The sequence below is a fragment of the Opisthocomus hoazin genome, chromosome 3 (genome assembly GCF_030867145.1).
Source record: "Opisthocomus hoazin isolate bOpiHoa1 chromosome 3, bOpiHoa1.hap1, whole genome shotgun sequence".
NCBI lineage: Eukaryota > Metazoa > Chordata > Aves > Opisthocomiformes > Opisthocomidae > Opisthocomus > Opisthocomus hoazin.
In genome coordinates this window covers 25,541,980-25,564,400 of record NC_134416.1, presented here as the reverse complement: position 1 = coordinate 25,564,400, position 22,421 = coordinate 25,541,980, and the positions used below count along the sequence as shown (strand labels likewise).

At 46.0% G+C, this 22,421-nt stretch overlaps 1 protein-coding gene and 1 long non-coding RNA gene across 3 annotated transcripts in view; one reads left to right on the top strand and one right to left on the bottom strand.

Annotated features, from left to right (window-relative positions):
- RNF19A (ring finger protein 19A, RBR E3 ubiquitin protein ligase) overlaps positions 1-3,507 on the bottom strand; it is a 67,525-nt gene extending 64,018 nt beyond the window's left edge. Inside the window, exons 1-2 of one of the 2 annotated variants that reach the window (XM_075415785.1) lie at positions 3,394-3,507; positions 286-437 (exon numbers count right to left, since the gene is read on the bottom strand). The gene's annotated coding sequence lies outside the window, so the exon portion shown is untranslated. The remainder of the gene's footprint in view (positions 1-285; positions 438-3,393) is intronic. The other variant, XM_075415786.1, reaches the window with a different exon arrangement.
- On the top strand, positions 3,382-7,054 carry LOC142360831 (uncharacterized). Its single transcript, XR_012763403.1, has 2 exons — positions 3,382-3,466; positions 4,070-7,054. It is a non-coding gene; the product is annotated as an uncharacterized LOC142360831 (long non-coding RNA).
- Positions 7,055-22,421: the final 15,367 nt, after the last annotated feature.

The window sequence follows — 22,421 nt, the reverse complement described above, 5'->3', positions numbered from 1 at the left end:
AGATTATTTCACTGAAGATTTAAAAGGCAAACTTCTAGAAATGAACTAACATGAGACTAAATCTCAGCTAAAGCTTCCGCTTCAGAAAACCAGAAATAAAAGGAAGTCCCCTCTTGTGAAAAATCAGGAACGCTGGGAAAAAAAAAAAAAAAAAAATCAAACCCAACTGTTTTCTAGGTACTGATACAGCCTCTTCGCTGCTCCTCCTAGGGGGTGAAAAAAAAATTGTACACTGCAACACTACTAAAAACAACCCGTTCTCTAAGACTCCATGTAATGTTTTACCTTCTTGGTGGGAGTCTACCTCCAGGTACAATTCAGCTGTTTTTAGCAATGTAAGATCCAACACCATTCTCAGTATCCTGAAGCTGTGTTACGTACACCAGCTCATTCAGCTACACATCTTCCATCAGTTAACATAGAAGGGACAATTCGAGCTAGGACAAATGCAAAAAGAGAAAAAACTGAAATCAACTTCTTTATGTATAAGCCAGTGTTAGAATGAATATTTTTATTAGTCCTTCAAAGAGCATTCGCTGACCCTAAGAAAGACTCAGACTGATTCGCAACTCAGCTACAAACTAGAAACCACACTAAGCAGAGGAGAGCCTAAAACACGTATCCATCAACGTGCTCAAGTCAGGTATTAAAATTTATTCTACTAGGCTGGTATGTGGCGTTTACGCACAATGCGGAAAACAAATCACAAAGCTAATTATGGATGTCTGACCATGGGCCAGAGTAAACTGACCCCATAATGGAGAAAGCAGGCTTGGCTAAAGGCCATCAGAGGACAGTTGCGCAGAACAGCCTAGCTGTGCTTCAGAGTTCAAAGACCTTTCTTACCGCTTCCAAACCAGGATTCAGAAGTTCTGTGAAAAAATTTAGGTGTCCTACTTTGTTTCCCCGGAAAGTGGTGGGAGGAGATCTTAGTGAGGAATACTTTAATAAAACTAAGGATCAAAAGGGCCCAAGCAAACAGAAGAAACCCAAACTGGACAGGTTAGGAAGAAACACCTTCCCACTGAACAAATTCAGTGTGAAGTTTTTGTCGTGGGGAGTAGTAGCTAAATGCTGTTAATGAATGATAGAAAAATGGAGTATACACATTTTCCAGCACAAAAGGCTCTACCAAACTGCCAAGAGAATTCAAGGGGTTGTGTTCTTTCACAGGTTGATAATATTCACGTAAAATAAGTTTTCCTAACGCATATATTAACGCAGAGTCCCATAGCTAAGGGAGTTTCAATGATTCATTTACTAATGGAGACAGACCAGGATTTGTACACACTGTGAAGGTAAACAAATACATCTGTCAAGTATCTTCCTTCCTCCTGAGCCTCAGCGAGCATAATCAATCAAAATCTGATGATTGTTCTATATAAGAAACATGTCATTTGTCTGGCAGATTTAAGGGGAAGGGGAGAAGAAAACCACACATACACATTTCAACTCTCTCAGAAATGATGATCTGACATCCTCAAACTCAAAAACTGCTGACAACATAAACGTAACAGCTAGAATTCAGCATTTTATAAATTTTGTAAATGCTGAATTGTGTAAAGCACAGTTGAAATCCTGGCCTACGTTAAGAAATACATACATAGAAGAGTTACGCATATGTAAGCCTTTCACTGAACTATTGCCACTATGCCAAAGTGAAACTTTCATTTTCTGGACCAAATAGGCCTAGTTCACATGCAATTAAAAAAAAGTGCTTTCTCAGCTTTCTGAAAGCTTGAAGTACAAGCATTTAAATGTTTACACTTAACTAATGATAAGATTTTGGAAATTGCTACGTAACATTACACAGACATCAATTCTATGCACACAACTGAATTCTGTTAGCTGGGCAATTCAGAATTTATACTTCAGTTTGACCTTTCCCAGTGCACTTAGTAAAAATCATTTCATCAGATACCAAAATATGGTTCTTTGGCTGACAAAAAATGAATTATTAAAAAAAAAAACTCCGAAGGGAAAAATCGAATTTTTAAAAATTACTTTATGATTAGTTCTGTCTACAGAATTAAATCCTGCAAGACCCATTTTCCAAACTGCCCTTTGCTTTTTCAAAATAATGCTGTCCTTGATGACAACTGAGATAAAGCACTAACCAGTACCAACACCAACTACAGTATTTTAACAGAAACAAGATTTGTTGTGCTCTTCACAGGGAAACACAGGCACGTTTCCAATAAGCGACCACAAGGGCATGAAGGCTTCAAATTTTGATTTCTCTGCTCAGCAGTAACTGCAATCTACTACTGCCCCTTTGGCATATACCCATAACTCTACCCCACAACTATCCCTTCGGCAAAGCCCCATTTCTTCTCGTCAGTACCGGAGCAGGAAGGGAAAGGCAGAAGGACACCTTCTCTCTGCCAGCCATCGCCTCTTCAGCTCGCTCACACGCACGCTGCCTTTCAGACTGTTTGCCACCCGTTTCTCCCCAACCATCCAAGACGCGCCTGCAATAGTTGCTGTCTGTACAGCTCGCTGCCAGGTGGAAAACTCCCAGCTCTGCAGAAGGACCTGTGCAAGCAGAACCCTCCGCAAGACGCTGGCTACCATCACCGCTTGTCCTCCCCCCGCCTTTCCAGCCGGGATGCAACACCCCCGGTCACTCCAAACCCCCCGACTCCTCCTCCCAGTCACCGGACCCGGGGTGGGCGAGAGCACGCAGAGGCAAACGGGGAGCTCCCGGCGGGCAGCCCCGCGAACCGTGCCCCCCGGACTGCGCGGCGGCCCGGGAGCCGCGCGCACGGCAAGTTCAAGGGCCGGAGTTTCTCGGACCCGCCGGCGGCCCGGTGCCGCTGCCGGGCCTTGGGGCGGGGGGGGAGGCGGCCGCCAAGGGGCCCGCCGCAGACGACCCGGGAGGGCGGCAGCACCGCCCCGCACACCCCCGCCCGCCACGCCGAGGCCAAGCGAAACGCGGACGGCGGCTCTCCCGCTACCCCAGCGCCTGGGGTGGGCGGACGGCCCGGGCGGGCCGTGCCCGTAACCCACTCCCCTCCGCCACGGCTCGGGGCGGGACGGGCCCCTCGCTCCGCCCGGGGGGGGGCCGAGGGGAGACAATGGGCACGATGACTTCACCCTTCAGCAATGTGAGGAGCGGCGGCGGACGCCGCTGACGTCCCTCCGGCCCCCGGGACGCCCCCGGGCCGCGGCTCCCCCGGCCGCAGTGGGGACCCCCCCCCCCCCAGGCCCTCTCCCACCCGGGCTCGGGCCCCCGCCCAGAGGCGGCTCCGACTCGAAGGCTCCGCTCCACCCCTCACCCTCCGCCACGCTCAGGGCGGCGGCTGCCGGCGGAGGCCCGAAGCAGGGGACTCCCCCGCGCCACCGCCGAGCCCCTCCGCGCCCCCGGCCCCGCCGCGGGCCCACCCCCAGTACCTGCGGGTCGGCGGGAGGAAACAGCGCCGTTCCGCCCGGGCCCAGCCCGGCCCCGCGCAGGAAGCGCCTCCGTGTGTGTGTGAGGGACGGTGGGGGGGCGGCGGGGCCGCGGGCGGGGCGGGGCCGGGCGGGGCGGGGCCGCCGCTGCCCGCGGCGGGAAGGCGGTGCCCGGGCCGCGGGTTCGCGCGACGCGCTGAGCTCACGCGCAGGGCGGTGCCGCGTCCGCGTCCGCCCCCTGGCGGCCGTTGGGGCGGGGCGGGCCCAGCGGGCGGCGGAGTTTGGCGCCGCGCTCTCCTGAGGGCGGTGGCGCCCGCCTGGCTGAGGGGGCTGAGGGGGCGGGAGTGGCTGCGCCTTCGCCCGCTCTCGGCGGCTCCGGGGCGCGGGGGCCGCGTCCGCTGTCCCGTGGCCGTCCACTCGCTGGGCCGACAGCAGCGGTACCGGAGTCATTATTTACTGTTCCGTGGACTTCGGACCCGTTAAAACGTGAAAGCGCGAGGCGAGGGACGAGGCCCGCCGCTGCCGCCTTCCCCCACAGCCCGCCCGCTGCTGCGGATCTCGCTGCCGGGCCGGGCCCGAACCCCCCCCTCTGGCCTCGGGCATGCCTCAACCGTTATTTGCGTACATTAATATTACACCGGGTTTAAATCGTGTGCCCTTATTTTTTTTCTTTCTCTAGTTAATGATTCCTACTGTCTCCCGTCGTCTCTGAATTCTCTGGAACTAGAGTCCATCCTGTGCTCGTAGATGTCTAGTCGTGCTTCTGTGAAGCTGGTGTGAAACCTGAAAGCTTATTCTGGAAAAAAGTTACTAATTGCCCAACCTGCGTTGAAGACGTGCGAATACTGTAAAAGGAATGAAATGTACCAGGCTTTTCCCGCGGGACCTGCAGCATGCAGTCTGTTACAGGCTTGCGCGTGCACTTACCTTTATTTATGTGTGTAGTTCCATTCAAATCAATGGGACTACTTGCAGTACGTCGAATGAAGGGTGAATACAAGCCTTTCCATGGTGAGACACTTCATCTGAAATGACAGAATAGACGAACACAGCAAACGGGGAGGGGAAGTGGAAAATGAGGGTCACAGCAATGAGATTATACTGGAATTTTGGTATGTTGTGTACAAACCACGACAGTTCCTCCTTCGCTCGTGAACGCCTGTAGCTAGGTGAGTTACTTAGACTCCGGCATTACAAACATGTACATGGCACTTAAGGTGTGCAAGCAGTGCCATTGTGTTCAGTCGGATAAGATATGCAGAAAAATGTTACATATAACTGTTAGCATGGTAAGGTCTTGGCCACTTCTTTACGTATGAGATTTGGTACAGAGAAATGGAACTGGAGAACTGAAGTTCATAAAATGAGGGGAGAAAAATGAATGGCAAGAGTGGAGGTGAATGCGAGACAGAAAACGAAGAGGAGAACAGACAGATTAGTGTATAGAACAGCATGGCAGCATAGGTGAAGGAATTTTGACTGCAACAGGAACAGCAAACCATTTTACCACTCAAATGTGCAACCACCAATGAACCAAAAAACAGCAACAAGAAATGCAAAGCAATGCAGCAATCTGTTGCTTTGTAAACATCCAGAGGCGTTCAGCAAATCAGTACAAATACGCTGAAGTCTCTTGGCTGATGCTGGAGAACAGGAGGGGAGCAGAGCTCAGGTGTTTTAAAATTCTGCGCTGGGAGATTGAGTGGTTGCTGCAGTGGTCAGATAGTTTCTCCTTAACGTTGATGAGGGACAAAGCAAATCTGCAGCCAGCCACCCTCCCAAGAGCTCTGCAGCAGAGAGCCTGCAGCCAAGGAGGTGCTTTTCATCAGACGCATTCGAAATAGTCGATTAACAAAGTACAGAAATCACAGGGAGGAAAGAGAATCTTTTCTGCACAAGCTGTACACAAAAACTGGCAGTGGTTTGTTTTGATATGTAGGAAGATATGTTTACTTGCTTGCTTGCTTGATAATTATTATAGAACAGAATGACAAAGAGGTATTAAGGACAAGTAGGGGCTGCCCAAACCCTTTAACGAAGACGAAACACCTCATGCACACTGCATTTTGTGAAGCATACAAGATTTATGAAAACAAACAAGCCTGTCTTTCCAAAACACTTTCTGGACAACATCTAGGATTGAAATGCTCTGGGTATTTAATTCAGCTGCTGGCAGAATAGTACAAAGTATTATATCAGAATACAAAAATACTGCCCTGCAAGCAAAGCATCTGGTATGTTCTAAGGAGACACAAAGACACACAACACGCTGTCAAACATGGAAGGGCAAAAATCATGTCAGCATAAAGAGAGGTGAGCAGACAGGACTGAGAAAGAAAAGTGCTTTTTCTCTTGTTGGTGGGGAATGGAGAAAGCATATGACATGGACAACCTTGTCTTAATTTAGTCTGTACTTCTCATAATCCATGCTTGTGTGGACTGCTAGCCTCAGTACAGTGTCAGTATATACATGTGAAACACTGCTAACTCATATGAAAGGGTACTGTAAAATCCAGTGCCTTGGGCCAGAATTTCATGTGTCTTTTCTTTAAACTTACGTTGGAAGAGTATCAAATATGATGGGTAAATGTTTCCATCTCTCTGATCCCACATCTGAATCTCTCAGAAATCCTTTATCTGAATACTCAACCATCATCTTCAACATAAAATTGTCAAAGCCAAACTCTTTTTTTCTGCAGATAATTTTATGTTTCCTGCAGCCTCTGCCATCATCTGGTCTCCGGTCCATCATTTTTAGGGGGAAAAGAGACATCCTCAACCTTTCCCCTCTTGATACACACATTTGTGTCCCTGATCTTTCTTTCATCTTCTTCTGAAGAACACCCTTTGTTTGGGGATTCACCACTCTCCTACATTTTCCAGCTCAACTGTCTTGCCAATTTTTTTTTTTTGAGAGTTTTTTTTTAGTATCCCTGATTTTACTCATCCGTCTTACAGTGTTGCCCCACAGATGGCTGCGTTTGCACAAAAAGCATAGCAGAAGATTGATGTGGCAGCAGGAACAAGTGGCACAGGGAAGGAAGAGAACTGTCTAGATCAATTTTGCCACTGGAGAAAATGTAATATGGAAATGCATTCTGACTTGCAACTAAAGAAGAAAGGATAAAAGCCTTTGATGAACTAATCTAAGCGGTATCTATTGATAACAAAACAAGTCTTTAGACCGGGCATGCAAAAATAGGCAATGCTGATAAATGTTGGTATATAAAAGATAAATATCTTATTATATATTAGTATAACTAAGATACAAATTGCACGGGGCAGGAATAGGTGTGGAATTCTGTCAGGTTTCTGTTTACCCTTTGTGAAAGATTATTTGCCATGCACTGATTGTCATTAGTTGTATTGAGCGCAGTAGATTAAAAAATACATACTCTGCAAGAAATCCAGAACAGGATTTTCTCAAAAGGCATCATTAACCTGTCGATAAAATGAAAGGATATTTAAATACAGAGGTACCATGATGACAAACCTAGGATAATGGATTAGTGTCAAATAGAGCTATCTGATGTCGATGCAACCTCACTGATCCAAGTTACAACGTGGCAAGATACCAGTAAACAATGCACGGGCTGAGAATTTTCCAAATTATTGGCATGTCATAAAACATTAAAGATGAAGGCTTCCATAGGCGTTTCAAACATCTCAGCTATCTTAGAGTTACATCATCTGATCTAATCAGTTTCTGTAATACTCAACAAAGAAAAAGCAAGGGTAGAAAATTTAAGGCATCTAGAACTACAGGCCCCAGAACATACCTACTGGAGGAAAGAATATATATTTAAATCAATTAAATAGGTTTATTTCCAGCCCCAAAGAGAGAGGACAGAAACAGCAATCTGTGTGCCTAAATTGCTCCTAAATACATCAGATGTCACTCAACTTGTAAGGCTCCAAAAGTCTGTGAAAGACTTGTTTATGAGCTTAAAATTTCTTTAGCACCTAGAACTCCACTCCTGGATGTAATGTTCTGGAGACTTCTGGAAGTCAGGTGCCTAAAAGTGAGGAGTTGCAAGATGCACATGCGATACTTGTGCATTTTCTTGGAGCTGTCCCTTTTTAAAGGTCAGTTGCTATCACTCTCTGTATCCTTAGGTGGCTTATTTGTTAGAAAAAGAACTGAAAATCAAGTACGGGTTAGTTATACTGTGAAAAGCAGCAGACTATAATTTCTGTTGCACAACACTGTTTCCATTATAGTCCCATGGGCTTTCCTCCTCTGTTACTCAGAGCAGCCTGAAACTTCTGTTTTTCTGGGTTGAGAAGTTACACGCTTAGTATCTGCCCAAAGATGAAATTGTGTCTGGAAAGCTTGAGCAAGAATGTTCTTGCTGTTTTAAGTATGAGAACAGTGGGGTATGGGGGAAAATTGCATAAAGGTAAAAGTGCTTGAGGGTTTTCTAAATAACTTTTTCATCAACATCGCTACATGTGGAAAGATTAAAGTCATGGTGGAAATAATCCTGCTCAAGAAAGGCCTATACTTTTTCTAAAGTTGGTCTCAGATCAGTCAGAGGGTCCTTCAAGCAGCATGTATGGTCCATCTTTGGCGGACCCAGAGAACACTTAGACTTGTCCTTCCCTGACGAGCTAATATCTGCTCAGGTTTAGCTGTCCTTTGAGTCACAAACAGTGCCTCCATGTATTCATGGTGAACACCAACTGCACCCCAAAGTCCTAGTCCACCAGTTGGCCTGTTACTGCGTAATCCTTCCTGAGGTGGCTCATTTGTAGTGTGTCTATCTACAGTTTCCCTCACGGTTAAACCTGGACAGGGGAGGCTGGGGAGGGAGGTGCTTGGTGCCCAGGGGGGTCCCACTTCAGTGTGCACCACGGCCACAGTCTGCTACTGATGGTATGGGACCTCCAAAAGTGTCACAGCAGGCTTTTTGGCCACGTCTCTCTGCATGTCCTCATGCCACAGTTAAGTATCATCACAGTCACTCACAGGCATTTAAAAATACACACCATCTGTGTGACAACGGAGGGCCAAAGGGAGCCTCTGTCACTGTGTCCGTGGAGTATGCAGAAGCAGAGCATTTCTCCGCAGGAGCACCTGACAATGTCTGGTCAGATGCCTCGAGCTAACTGCAAGGAGGTCAGCGGACCTGAAGGCAGCATGTGTATGCACCCAGTGTGACAACTGCCGGGCTGGCCAGCATGAGGAGAAGATTCTAGGCAGGCATGACACCATACAACCCATTGTCACACGCTGTCACCTACTGTCGAGCCAGGTGTTTCGTGTCTGGCATGAGCACATGCTGAACACAGACAGTGAGGGAGGTGTCCTCCTTGGCTGGACCTGTAGCGTACAACCTCTGACTCTCCTGTGGCTACAAAGTCATCCGTCAGCGAGCAGCACAGGCATAGGGGCTCCATCAGCCCAGCCCTGCGCCTGGGAGCTGGAGGGCAGCGGGCAGCCCCAGCCCTGGGCATCGGACACCTCCCTGGGGACTGCCTGAGGCCAGGCTGGGAGGTGAGCCTGCAGGTGGACCTGGCCGAGCAGGGCTGTGGCAGCTGGAGACTGGCCCTGCTGTGGTGTTGCTGGAGCAGAGGCTGGCAGCCCCAGCAGCTGAAATAAGGTCCCTGGCCAGGGACCGTCAGGGCTGTGGGTGCCATCAGGGCCCCAACACCTCCTTGTGCAGAGACTCCATATGGCTTTGACCATCCCTGGCTGCAAGAAGAGCTCACACAAGCAGAGCGCTGGTGGGAGCATTGGTGTGTGCAGTCACGTTGTTGGTGGAAAAGGACAGGAGTGGGGGTCAGTGAGGTGAGGTTGCCTTTAGCCCCTGCTTAAAGGGCACATGGTTTCTGATACAGCGGCTAGGTCTGTGAGAGCCAACAGACAAGCAGTGGTAGGATGCAGGACCTCTGTACAGGGAGAGCCTTCCAGAACTCCGTCATCCTTCCTGGCCTTGCCAGGGCAGACAGGCTGTTTGTGCGGGAGAGTTGCTTGCTGTGCATGGGGAGCTGCAAACACAGCTCTGCCAAGTTGTCTGGTGTTTCCCACTTGTGGTAAAGCATACTGCAGCCCCAGCTGCTGCCCAGATCATGGTGGGGGACACTCTGAGGGCGGTCTGAGGCAGCCTGCTCCTCCCCAGCACAGGTGGGTGAATTCCGCATGCCATGTACAGCTGCTGTCCCCTATGTGCTGAGGCCACTGCCAGGGTGGTGGTTTCGCCATGAGCATTGCACTTGTGACCTGCTTTGCTACCAACGGCTCTGGCAAGTTTGCTGTTTACTGTGATTACTCTCAGCACGACCCTCATGAAGCAGCAATTGTGGCCTTTACCTCTTACCCAGAAGTCTCCTCTGTTAGAATCAGAGAATGATTTGGGTTGGAAGGAACCTTATAGATCCCCTAGTTCCAACCCTTCTGCCATGGGCAGGGACACCTTCCAATAGACCAGGCTGCTCAAAGCCCCATCCAACCTGGCCTTAAACACTTCCAGGGAGGGCACAGCCACAACTTCTCTGGGCAACCTGTTCCTGTGCCTCACCAGCCTCATAGCGAAGAATTTCTTCTATATAATCTAAATCTACCCTCTTTCAGCTTGAAGCCATTACCCCTTGTCCTATCTCTACACGCGCTTGTAAAAAATCCCTCTCCAGCTTTCCTGCAGGCCCCCTTCGGGTATTGGAAGGCTGCTGTAAGGTCTCCCTGCAGCCTTCTCTTCTCCGGGCTAAACAACCCCAACAGCCTTTCCTCATAGGAGAGGTGTTCCATCCTCCTGGTCATTTTTGTGACCCTCCTCTGGACATGCTCTAATAGGTTGTCTTTCCTTCCTCAGGCTAGCCAGGAGCAGGCCTCCCAGACCACCTCCAGAGTGAGGTGGGAACTTCTTGCTTCCTTGCATAAAGCTGACTCCAGACACATCAGTAACAGCAATTTCCTGTGGTCAGGAGCATCCGACTCCAACAATCTCTCCAACAGTTCGCAAGACTTCAAGCTCCTTCTGAGGCAGTCATTGTATAGAGAGAGGGCAGTGACTGCAGTGCCATGAGATTACCCAGGAACGGTGCATAGTTAAATCTCTGACAGAGAGCTCTAAATAGTTTTGATTCATGGTAGGCAGCATACCTAGACTGGCCATGATTCGACATGACTGGAAGATAACTGCTGGTCTCAAATGTCCCTTCCATATGCAAGGAAAGTATCTGAAGCAGCCAAAGGTTTCCAGTCTGGTCACCACTCAGACCAGGCTACAGAGAAGGAGGAATATCAGTGAAGACCATTGATGTAATGCCCTAAACTTTTGATAGAGATTAGCTTTTGTCTACCAAGCTTCTCCACCCTGCAGTCTAAGCTGGTGCTCACAGAAATGTATGTGGTCTAGGACTGAGCCCCAGTTCCTGACACCTCTCCCAGACACTTGGGCAGTTAGCTTTGGAGAACTGCTCCAAGTAATGCTCCCAGGATGCAATCTGCAAAGGGTTGAGCCAAGTCCCTGCATCCATACACAAAGTGTCAGTGCTGGCCTTGAGGGTACGGGTATATTCAGGAGAAGATACCAGTGGAGACCTGAAGGAAATCACAGCCGAGGAGTGGCAACGGAGCTATCTCCAGCAGTATTACCATCAGCTGCAGATCCAGCACTGATGGGAGTCTTTTCTCCTACACGTGCAAGGAAGGAAGCTGAACTGGCAGGTGATCCATGAAGTGTTTGGGCTGAGACTTCAAAGGCAGCCTCTGTGAGCTCCAGGCCTGGGGAGAGAGGAAGGGAGCACATTCCACAAGCTTCTTCCTTCTAGGTCCACAGCAGTCAGCCTGCACACTGAGGAGCTTGTGAGGGGTGAGAATGCCACAAGAGTATTGTGGGAGTCCTTTCTTTGGTTAATTTGCTTGACGACCAACTTACTTCATGGGTAAAAGGGCATTTCAAATAGCTTTTTTTCAACCTGTCAGTATTTGTTTTGGAATTTGACGTACTTCTACTGTCTACTTTCTACCTCCTCTCTGCATTCTTGCATTCTTGCAGCCGTTGACAGCTCAGTTTCTTGTCTGCACAGGGATGAATGAGCCACCCTTACTCAGTGAAAGAACACACAGGTTCTGGACCCATGACAGGGAAGAAGTGAATCCCACCAGGTTCAGTGGGAAGGTCTGTTTTTTTTTACTGTCCATTAGACATTTAACTGCATGGTTGGCAGAACATTCCTGGGAATATCTCAGGTTGGCTATGGACTATGGTATCTGGGAGAGGATCAGCTGTGCGTGGTTGAGAATAGGCAATAGGTCTTTATCTGTAACAGCTTCCATGCTAACAACCTTCTGGATCAGCTATCCTCTGAACCACATCTTGCAGAGTCTTGTCCGGGTCAGTCTCTTTAGCATGCTCAAAACCATAGGACTAGAAAACATATTATGCAGTTTATACATGGGGGACTTTATGTGCACTTGCATTGATGGCACAGTGAGGAAAATTCTGTGATGTGTTTTCTTCTCCCTGCTGTCCCACAAGGTGCCCAGGAGCTGGCCTTCCTTCTGGCTTCACCTCTGCCATGCTACAAATGGGGTGACACAGCTCTTGGGTGGTGGGCCCACTTTGCCTGTCCTTCTCAAAAAGAAAACTGAATTGATTTAAAATATATTTAACATATGTTTTAGGCCACAGTTGTTAATTTGTAGAACCAGATGTCTTGAGTTAGCCTCTTACTTCCTTTCATGCTAGAATTTGCCTACTGTCCCAAAGTAATCAAGGCAGGAATCAGTGGATATGGGTCCTCTGAGGACTTTGTCTGCCTCAAGTTCTGCAGAAGGTACTGTGTGTGTTGGTGTTGCTTCCTTCTTTTTTTCTTGGCTTGTCTTCACAGGCTTTCTTTCCCCTTGATTCCTTTCTATTTTTGCATTAGATCAGCTAAACACATGACACCTAAGACTTCACGCAGTCTGCCCCCTCTCTACTCGCTGCACTCAACTCTGGCCAAGATATACGGACAGAGATTTCCTCCCACCCAGGGGTAATGAGTCACAGAGTCTGGATGATTAGAAGGAAGGGCTAGGGTTTCACCTGCCTGTTGGGAGATCATTTTCTCCTTCAGCTACCATTCCTAATCCTATACTCGCTGCAGATGCAGTCTACCACAAGACCTGCAGAGGTGAGTCCTCTCTGGAGACTGCAGTGCTACTCATCACTTTCTGTAAGGTGTTTTTGCACCACATTTATCCCCAAAAGGTTAGAACTGACACTTGACACTGAAACTTGTTCAATGCGGTTTTTTGTTTGTTTCAAGTTTCGATGAAGTTGAACCACTGAGATAGTTCAGGTTTCTATTTGAAGCAACAGAAGGGGAGCCGTACTGCCCAGTAAGCAGGCTCCCTGATGTTGTTGTGGGGTTTATCTGTAGATGCATCTGGGCTAGCACTAAATGGGTTCAGCTGGCTGTGCAACCACAAAGCACAGAGCATGGTGAAGAACAACAGCCTGCCAAGCTGAGAAATGTTCTGTGCTCTTGCAGCCTTAGTGCTCACAGTAAGTCAGTTGTGATCTTGAGATCCTAGTCTTGCCGTTGCCGCATTCTGTCCTTCACTTCAGCAGGGAATGCTGAGTTAGAACAAAGCAAAGATTGTGAGGTTTGGTACAAAATTATTCCCTGGAACAGTAACTACCTCTCAGATCTGGGCACTGCAGTGTAGGATCTGATGTTACTGATGCCTGGAATTCATTATTACACCCAGATCCTTAGCTGACGTTTACACAGGGCTGGATGAGTTTGTGATCAATAAGAAATTCATGTAACTACAGAGCTGAAGACGACGATCAGCAAATGATGCAATCTACTAAACACAGACTAGGGAAGAATTTGCACCTCCACATGTGCGTTCAGTCTTCACAGCAGAGCAGTTCCTCTGAAGCCGCTGATACTGCCCATTGCTAGAGACAGGGCTCAATGGAGTAATTACCTTAGTCATAATGACAGATACTCCAATGCCATCAATTTAAATCCTTTTCATGGTGCTGAATTACAGCTTGACAGCAGTGATCTCATGACACACTCCTGCTTCTGATTCCCCACCTGCCTCGTGACGAATGTATTGCTTGGTTACATGAAAAAAACAACGTCATTGCCTAAAAGGAAGACAACAAATAACAATAAACTAATTTTTATGAATTCTTTCAATTCTTTGCCATCTCCTATTTACTTTCTGTATTTTTTGATTTTCCTTTTTGCAGGATTTTACATTTTTTGGGACTGAATCTTTTCATTGCTTGCAACTTCCCATTACTCTGACGTAATCGCTTTCCAGTTTGCAATTTCTTTCTGTGTGCTGCTAGAAGTTAGGATCCAGGGTCACCATTAGCATTTTACTAGGTTGAAATTTACACCGTTGAAACACCTCCCCACGCCAAAAGTGAATTTAAGGTAGTTGTCAAAGGTATGGAGGTATGGATGCTTATTTTAGTTTTGTTGACTAAAAAGGAAAAAATCTCCAGTTGTCTATGAAGAAGCTGTATGAATTACCTTCTGGCTGTGTCTGTCTGTCTTCTTTCAGTGTAGAGAAAGCACAGATTATGATCTTAGATTCGTGCTTACCATTTGGACACTTAAGGTTAGGTAAGATGAATTCTGCCCTCAGATTAATCAAATATCAGAAAAGATATCAAATGTTCCTTTCTTCCTTCCTCCACAGCATTACTAAAAATCTAGATAGTGATTCTTGCAGAATTATTTGGTATAATAAATGCTTATACTTAAAAGCAAAGTGCTATAATTAGTCAGTGTTTATAGCTTATATAGTTTAATTTGTAAATAAACTCTTATCCCATTTCTAAGACCCTTAAACCAATTTTTCCACAGCTGGAGGATTCTGTCAGCCAGATCATAACAGGCAACCGGAGGGAAGCATTGAGGGCTCTTGGAAAAGATTTTTTTTGCTGTGCGAAGATGTGAGCTAGCTGATTGGTAGCATTTATTCCTCTTTATTGCACGTGAAACCTCGATTTAGTGTCTGTGTGGTGCCAGAGAAGTGTAAGGCACACTACAGCCAAGTAAAAGGCATCAGGAGTGCCCCGTGTGGGATTAAAGCATGTCAGGATTAATGGAGAGTTAGAATGAGCAGAGGGAGAAGACACAGGTCTTCGTACCGTACTGAACTGTCATTTTTACCCTTTTCAGAGTCTCTTTTTCCTGAAGGAGCCAGGCTGAGCTGTAAAGCTTACCAAGGGAGGTAGGGCTCCCCAAAAGACCATTGCCTGGAGAGAGGGAAGTGGCTGGCATGTGTGGGAGGCAGCTGGCACAGGCACCCAGACCCAACACCTCGCAGGCGTTGGCTCTGCCTGTGTAGCTGTTGAGGGGCTCGAAGTCAGCCTCGGAGAGAAGTGCTATGACTGTTTAGCAGCACATAAACCAACAATAAGAGGTTTTCTATGATTCCCCTTGGTTATAGCTGAGGTTTTGAGGGAGTGAATGATAGAAAAACAGGAGACAGAATGCTGCTCTGGAGCATCTGCTCTTGAGCCTCATGGCATTTCTGAGTTTGAGCCCATGTTCCCTGCACAGAAGCCAGGAAAGAATATTTCTAAACTTATCACTAAAACCAAGAATCACCCTCAAGACTGATAGGTTAGGAAGCGCCCAGAAAGGAGAGTGTTAACATCCTCATAACGCTATGCCCATGATGGCCTGTTTTCTTTTTGTCCTCCTGCTAAGCAAAATACAGGATGCATAAATAGAAACACTGAATATAGACTGCAGGAGATTATTTTAGCACAGTATGAAGACATGATGCCAGTAAACCTGTAATTTGAATATATATTTTTGTTGCAAGATCTAGTGTTCTGTTTTACACATAGACACACATACATAACAAGAGCAAGGAGGCTGTCAGTTCTGGCTATCTCAGTAGTATTGCAGAATTCTGAAGAAGCTGACAAAATGCTGCGTTCAGTTGAGAAATCAATTTTAAAATGCTTAGAGAAAATAGATTATTATCTATAGAAAAGAGGAAATTAAGGGCAAAGGGAACTTCACTAAAGTATGCCCTGTTTTGGAGAAAACAGAGAAGTTCTAAGCCACAAATGGAGTTGAGCTCGGACAGGTTGAGCAATTAAACTTGTTGAGCTACTTTAATTGCAAGAAGAATAATCCATAGTATCTAAATACTATGTCTCCTGAAACTGAAATGGATACTAGCAGAATATAAAGTACTTCTATACCAACTGTCAAAGAAATATTCACAATAATTTATGTATGGAATGAAGCAGCAGGGCAAGAAGAAAACCGTATGTAATGTCTTAACAGGAGTTAGGCAAATCTTCGGGCATCCAAATTGACTAGTGCTCCTGTTGCTAAAGAAAAGCACCTAGATGTACCTTCTGGGCATTTTCCATTTCAAAGTTCCTCCATCCCTACTGCCCAAGGATCTCTTCACATTAGAATGTATCAATGGGCAGTTTTTTGATCAATAAATAAAACTGATCATTTGGTGTATATAAAATGCCATTCTCTAGAGTCAGGTAAATGAAAGACAGTTTGAGAATAGCTGTACAGAAAGAAGACTCTTTCCTTCCCTTCTTTCATATGCACAGATAGGCTTGGAGGAGAGTGTTGATGGCATTTACTTTCCTTTGGGAAATATGGGGAGCTATTCCAGCTGGCTTGGCCAGAGTTTACCAGAGCACAGCCCTGCCATGTACCCCCAGTTCTCTGCAGCTTGGTCACTTGGTTCCCTAGTTCTTATGTCCTTTCCAAATTAATGAGATCATTTTCCCTTGGTGTTTTGCAGGCTTTTCCTGTCCCTTCTTTTTTTTCAAATCAATAATCATGCTTACCAACAAAAGGCCAAGACTTCAGTACAGCTTTGGAAATACTGCATGCTGTGAGCCTTCATTTGCTTGCTGTTTGTGACTGCCTTCAGGTTATTAATAGAAAAATTCAGAAAATACATAACTTAACATGCATAATACTCTACTAAATATCCTTCCTGGCACAGCTACAGATAGTGTCTTAGTGTCAGTGTACAGAGTGAGAGTGAGACCAATTCTTTTCAATCTGTGTAGAAATTTCCAACTGTGATCTATGGAGAGCTGCCTGGTGGTCCCCACAGACTCATCTGCTCACATGTTGCTGGCTCCTCATCTTTTCCAGCTGCTAGCTTCTAATAAAAGCAGGGGGGAAATGGTATTCCACAGAAATAATGAATACGGCTGCCCCAGGGGTATTATGTGAATGTGTACTTGAGAAAAGATGAACTCCACAACCCTGAAAGCAGGGAGACAAGGGTCTACAAGACAGTCTCTTTATTGACCTGTGATCTACCATGTGAAGAAGTTGGACATCTGAGTGGCCTTTTAAGTCCTAGTTCGATTAACCTCTTCGGGGCCATTCTTTACCCTCATCTTGCTCCCTACAGTTCCAATACACCTTTATAAAGAACTTTTCCTCTAAATCTAGATCTCTGGAAACTACATGTAGGATAAGATCCTTAGCTCCTGGGGAAGGGCCATTTCTCTGCCAATGCAGGACTTTTTAATAGTCCTACTCTTAATCTAATTACTTCTCCAGTCTACTTTAAAATTTTCTCTCAATGCAGAATTCAAACAAAACTGTAGGGTGTATGAATAAGCCTAGCCAAATGGGAATTTTCTCTGACTAAAGGTCAGGTTTGGCCTTTGAAGAATAGCCTGTGTAGTAATGAGTGTTTGGCTCCCTTGAAAATTGCAGTTGTATGGAAATGTCACAAGAATACATGTATCTTTATTTAGAGAACTGAGTTTTCTTATGAAGTTTCTTAAAACCACATGACTGAGGTATTTTACAATGCAGCTGTTACAGATGACTCTGACATAACCTGCTTCACAATCAAAGGGAGGCATGGAAAGTAACAGATCTTCAGATAAGACACAAACCAGTTGTAGCTGTGCTTAGGCTTGTCACTTGCTTTTTCTCAGAAAAAGACGTGGGTCAGATCCTGCCCTTGCACCTGTGGGACTGTGCTGTGGGCTGCAGAGTGGAGGGGCTCAGCCTGGCTTGGCACACAGCCCACCGAGGGGCTGCCTGGGGCTCAGCCTCCTGACACCCCACTCACTTCCAAGCACTGAAGCTGGGGAGAGTCCCGTTCGTGCTACAGCCTCTTTCACGCTACTCGGTCGTGTCTCACACCAAATTCAAGGTCCTATTTAATGACATGTTCTCTGTATCTGTCTTCCTCTCCTGTTTTGTGGCTTCATCTCTGGAACAAATCCTGAGCCTAGCACATCCTCAGGACTACAAGACATTTATTTTAGCTACAGTAAAACAGAGAAGAGAGACTCAAGTACCTACTAGTGATGAGCAAATAGCTTTTATTCCAAAAGGAAACATGATGCAAAGAAGTGTCCTTCAAACAGAGGATTGTGGAGACGTATCAGTGGATGTTCACACTCAGCATGGCACTTACTGCTACCCTTTTGACAATTATCGCCTCCCGGCGTAACCCAGGGCTGCTGAGCTCACACAGAGCTGGCTCTCCTGTGGTGGAGGGTGCTGGTGAGGTTAAACGCACCGCTGAAGGGACAAGGTCTTTCTGATGCACCGCTGGAGCAGAGCCGTGGCCAGCCTCAGCCTCCTCTCGGGCAGCTCCACAGAACTGCTCTGCCCTCTCGCCCCGGCGCCATTCTTTCCCCAGAGCACAAGCCCCACTTCTCGCTAGTTCTGAGCAGCAGATTCTTATGATGCCAGCCCAAATGCTTGCTCACAGCGTGAGCAGGTCCAGTGAAACAGCGCTAGCCACAGTCAAGGACATGTAAGGCAGCCTACTTCAGTTATAGCTTCTCCTTGTGAACAACTGCATAGAGAGGGCAACTTTTTGGAAAGGAAATGAAAGCGGCAAGGTGGATGGCCAGGCAGAGATGCTGGGGTCCAACAAGGAGAGGCGGTGTATTATACCCTAGGAAGAACGCAGTTGAAATTGCTGGGAGGGAGCAATGCTTCTGGCATATTGTTCCATTCATCCAAAACGTGGCTGTGTGGTCGTAGCAGGAGTCAGTGAGCAGCTCTGCTTATTGTGTGACTATTTGTTATTTCAGCCCACTGCAGACTTGGGGCAGAATTACCTAAAAGCTCAATATTCATGTTTTGAAATATTCTTTTAATTCCACAACCGTAAAGACTGGAGATTTTACAATTTTGAAAACGAAAGAGCACCATACAGTAACTTGCAGACACACATAATAGCTTTTTACAGGAGGTTATAGACAATTTTCTGACTACAGTTAAGCTCTAATGAGTGTAAAAGAAGACACACCGGCACACAAAAAAGGGAGGAGGAAGACGAAAGAAAACCTATTTACTTTTAGAGGCCTGTTGGCTGCTAACATAAGATCAAAATTTAGGTTTTGAAAAACAGTACATTTTTACCAGGCAAAATCTAATGAGGCTGATTTTTAAACAACTTAGCACAATTACATTGATTGCAAGAGCAATTTGGGTAATTGCATGTGGAAATGACCATAATTAGACAGAATAGAGCAAGAACCTTGCAAATGTTCCCATATACAAGATTTTCTTCATCTGTCTGAGAGACGTTCAGTGCTTGCTACAAGCTCCTTTCTTTAAGCCAGTAAAAAGATGTGGTTAGATCAAAGAATGAGTCTGTTCTATGTTCATAAATGGTGTGTCATAATCCAGATACCTAAAAACTCCCAAACTTTGGGGACAGTTCTGAATTGTTATAGATGACCGTCGAGATTTCTGGGGGAAGACTGGGTGTCCGTTGTTACAGCAGCAGTGCCCAGTGACACATGGAGCGACATTTTGGTATGCAAATGTGAAGGGGGAGGAATCGTGTACTTTGTATTGAAGTTCTGCCTGGCATCATGTCAAAAAGTTAATTTCAGTGTGGTAAGAAGAACAAAGAACAATTTTAGGAAGGGTTTGATATTTTATTCATATTTAGATTAGGTCCAGAGAGATGATGAGAATGTTAATTGGTCTCTCTGAAGAGAAAGACATTTTCACCAAGAAGAAAAATCATCTCAAGCAATTGGGTCTTTCTTCTTTATTCTTCTTTATTCTCTTTTAATCTTCTCTATGCAAAGCTGAAGAAAAGCTGAAGAAAGCCAGGCCAAATGGCAAGAAAATGAGCACAGGAACAGAAGAGACTTCAACAACAGTCAACGGATGAAGGGAATTGTGGACAGCAGGGAGAATAGTCAAAGCAGGTCCTATCTTTCTGGATAGAAATGAGTTGGCTAGGACCTCTCATAATTGTTTATGATCTATTATTATTGTTGTTATCATTATGGATCTCTAAAGAGAGAGGAAAGTAGCTGATGGGAATTTATGGCAACTTTAGAGTCAAAACGGTGACTCTGTAGAAACTTTCTCTGTGAAAAAGCCGTGATGGGTGGTTGTAAGAATCCCCTCTGTTTAAACAAGTGGTCCTGGTGAAAAAGGTTTCCAAGCAGAATGCTCAAAATAACAGTCCAAAGTGACCATCACTATAAAACTCAACATACTGCCAGTAGAATTGTCTTTTTGGCAAAACTCACCCAGCTGTTGATCAAAGCAGTGAACTTCCTCATCCACGGCCCAGCTGGACAAAGTTTGTAAAATAAATAAAACAAAGTAGATTAGCTTTAAAGCTCTAACCAAGAGGTGGCAAAACCAGAGTAGACTGTGCTGAAGCCCTGTTGTTCAGCTCTGACAGGCTATCTCCTAGATTAATATCAATTTTCCAATGTTCAGTGTTATTTCAGTTGGCTACAGTGCTCTTGTTTCCTGGTGTTGTTCCATCTCTGTTAATGTTTTATATCTGTCTTTTGACTATTTTTTCCACTGAGCTCTCCTGCTTCCTTAGCGTTGCTACTAAACATGACGCAGGAGCCTGGTAGATGTTTCTGAGAGCTGTTGACTTTGCTAGGACATGATGCCAAACTCTGTCCCACCATGTCTGGCTTGACCTAGTTCTGATAGCCTGAGGAAGAAGAGTAGCCATGTCATAACCTAATGTGTAATACATCCTTTTGTTATGATAGCAGAGGGCAAACCAACCCCACATGAGTAGGGTAAGTAGTAACACTACCTGTTGTTGTAGCTTCTCATCATGAGGTAAAGAAATTATGGACAAGGAGCGAAAGTGAGAAACTATTTAGGAAGCCTTTCTCCCGGGCAGGGGACTCGCTGCTCTCCCTGCACACCACCAAATTGTTGCAGAACAGCTATAGTCAAAGAGAAGCAGTTTGCAAGGGGCAGAGGAGAAGGACATCTTTGCCCAGCCTGCCCTGTGCATTGGGGATTAATGGCCTCCTCCAAGAGGCAAGCCCTTATTCATCTGGGGCTGCGGGATACCTGCTTGTCTTTGGGGAGCTTTTTCTGCTCTTCAGCTCTCTCGCCCAACAAGTTCCTGTGTCAAGTCCATCTGCTTGATTTTCCTTTGGAGCTGTGACATGCTGGGCCTTTAGGTAGGAAAAAGGATGTTTTTCCTCAGAGGCTGGCTGGAAGCTTGAGCTGATGTTTCCTTGATCACCTCTGAGAGTGAGCCTGCCAGATGGGTAATGTGGTAATGCTGGTCTCCGAGATGGAAACGTTTGTGAAAGGAATTATTTGTGGTGGGAGACTGGGCTTGGCGACCTCACAATCTCAAGCCAGTCGTGCACCCCTGTCCTGACCTGTTCTGTCCTGTCCTGTCCTGTCCTGTCCTCTCCTATGCTCTCCTGTCCCACCCAACTTCTCATGTTGCAGTTGACATTACAGTTTCTGAAGAGGCAGAAAATGCATCATTGTTGCTAGTGGGGAAACAGTAATGCCCTTGTGATCATCTTGGGCTGTAATGATCCATAGACCGGCATAAATATGGGCTAAATTTTGTTCTGGCTTCTGCTGTCAGAGGAATGAGTTCAGCTAAATTTTTCTACTTGGGTAGGATATGATACCTGATGAGAGTTGTCTCTCTATTGATACAACTTAAATGTATAGTAAGATGGAGTGTAACATTCTGATTTAAGTAAAAAAAGTTAATTTAAAAGGCAATGCGTAGTTTGCCATTTCAGGAAGTGAATGGATCCGAGCTTCAGCTGGCCCACGACTGTGCGAGTCCATCAAAGAGCTGTTATGGTGCATACCAACAAACGAGCTGACTTCAGGGCTATGATTACCTTTGGCTCATACCATCTACCTTTACTTTGCAAATGAAGTGAGTCTGCTCGTAAAGTAAACATCCAGCATGGTCCGTGAAAGACCTGGGAAGCAACAACACCTGTCTGAAATGTGTTCCCATGTAGCTGAGTTTCATATGTAGGTGTCAATAGCTCTTTTATGGGCTGCTTGGGATACATCAGACGTATATTATATCCTCTTTTGTTAAAGTGCCACTGAGTCTGGCCCAGCTGTTTAAAACACAGCCCCTGCATAGTCTACAGTGGTCATTTTCACCACTTGCTTTGGCAGACTTTCATAACCTGAAGAGGTTCAACTGCAGTTAGCTTCAGTAGGGTAAAATTAATTACTTTTGTATATTCCTGTGCTGCAAGCACTGGGTGCAGCTACTGTGCTGTAATATTAGATTAAACTGAGTACATTATTAGCTTTATCAATGATTCATTACAATCTTAATGCCGACTGAAAGGACACAAAGTACCCATTCACCAGTGTGCCTCTAGCAAACACTGCAACGCATGCAGGTGCTTTTTTTTGGAAGTGCCTTTATTAAGGAATATAAAGTAGTAGAAATTTCCTGCACTGAGTACATGTGTTTCAAGGAGATTATATTAGAAATAGGAAAAAAGCCCCTGCATTTAATTTCAGACTTAAGGCAAGGTGCTCAAGATGGGGCTCTGAGCCATATGTTCCAAGCAGCCAGGATTAACAGCAAAATCTGTGTGGCAGCAGACAACTGCAGACTGAGAGCTAGACCATTTGTAACACTGATTGACAGCTGTGCTCGTGCAAGTCTGTGTGAAGGCTGGAGCAGCTGAATGCAGCTGTGAAATAAGGTTGAATGAAAAAAAAGGACTCGCAAAGTCTCTCAGAAGCACATGGCGTTTGAGTGATTGCCTTCCCTCAGCCGTGCCCTCCCTGTCTTCCCTTCA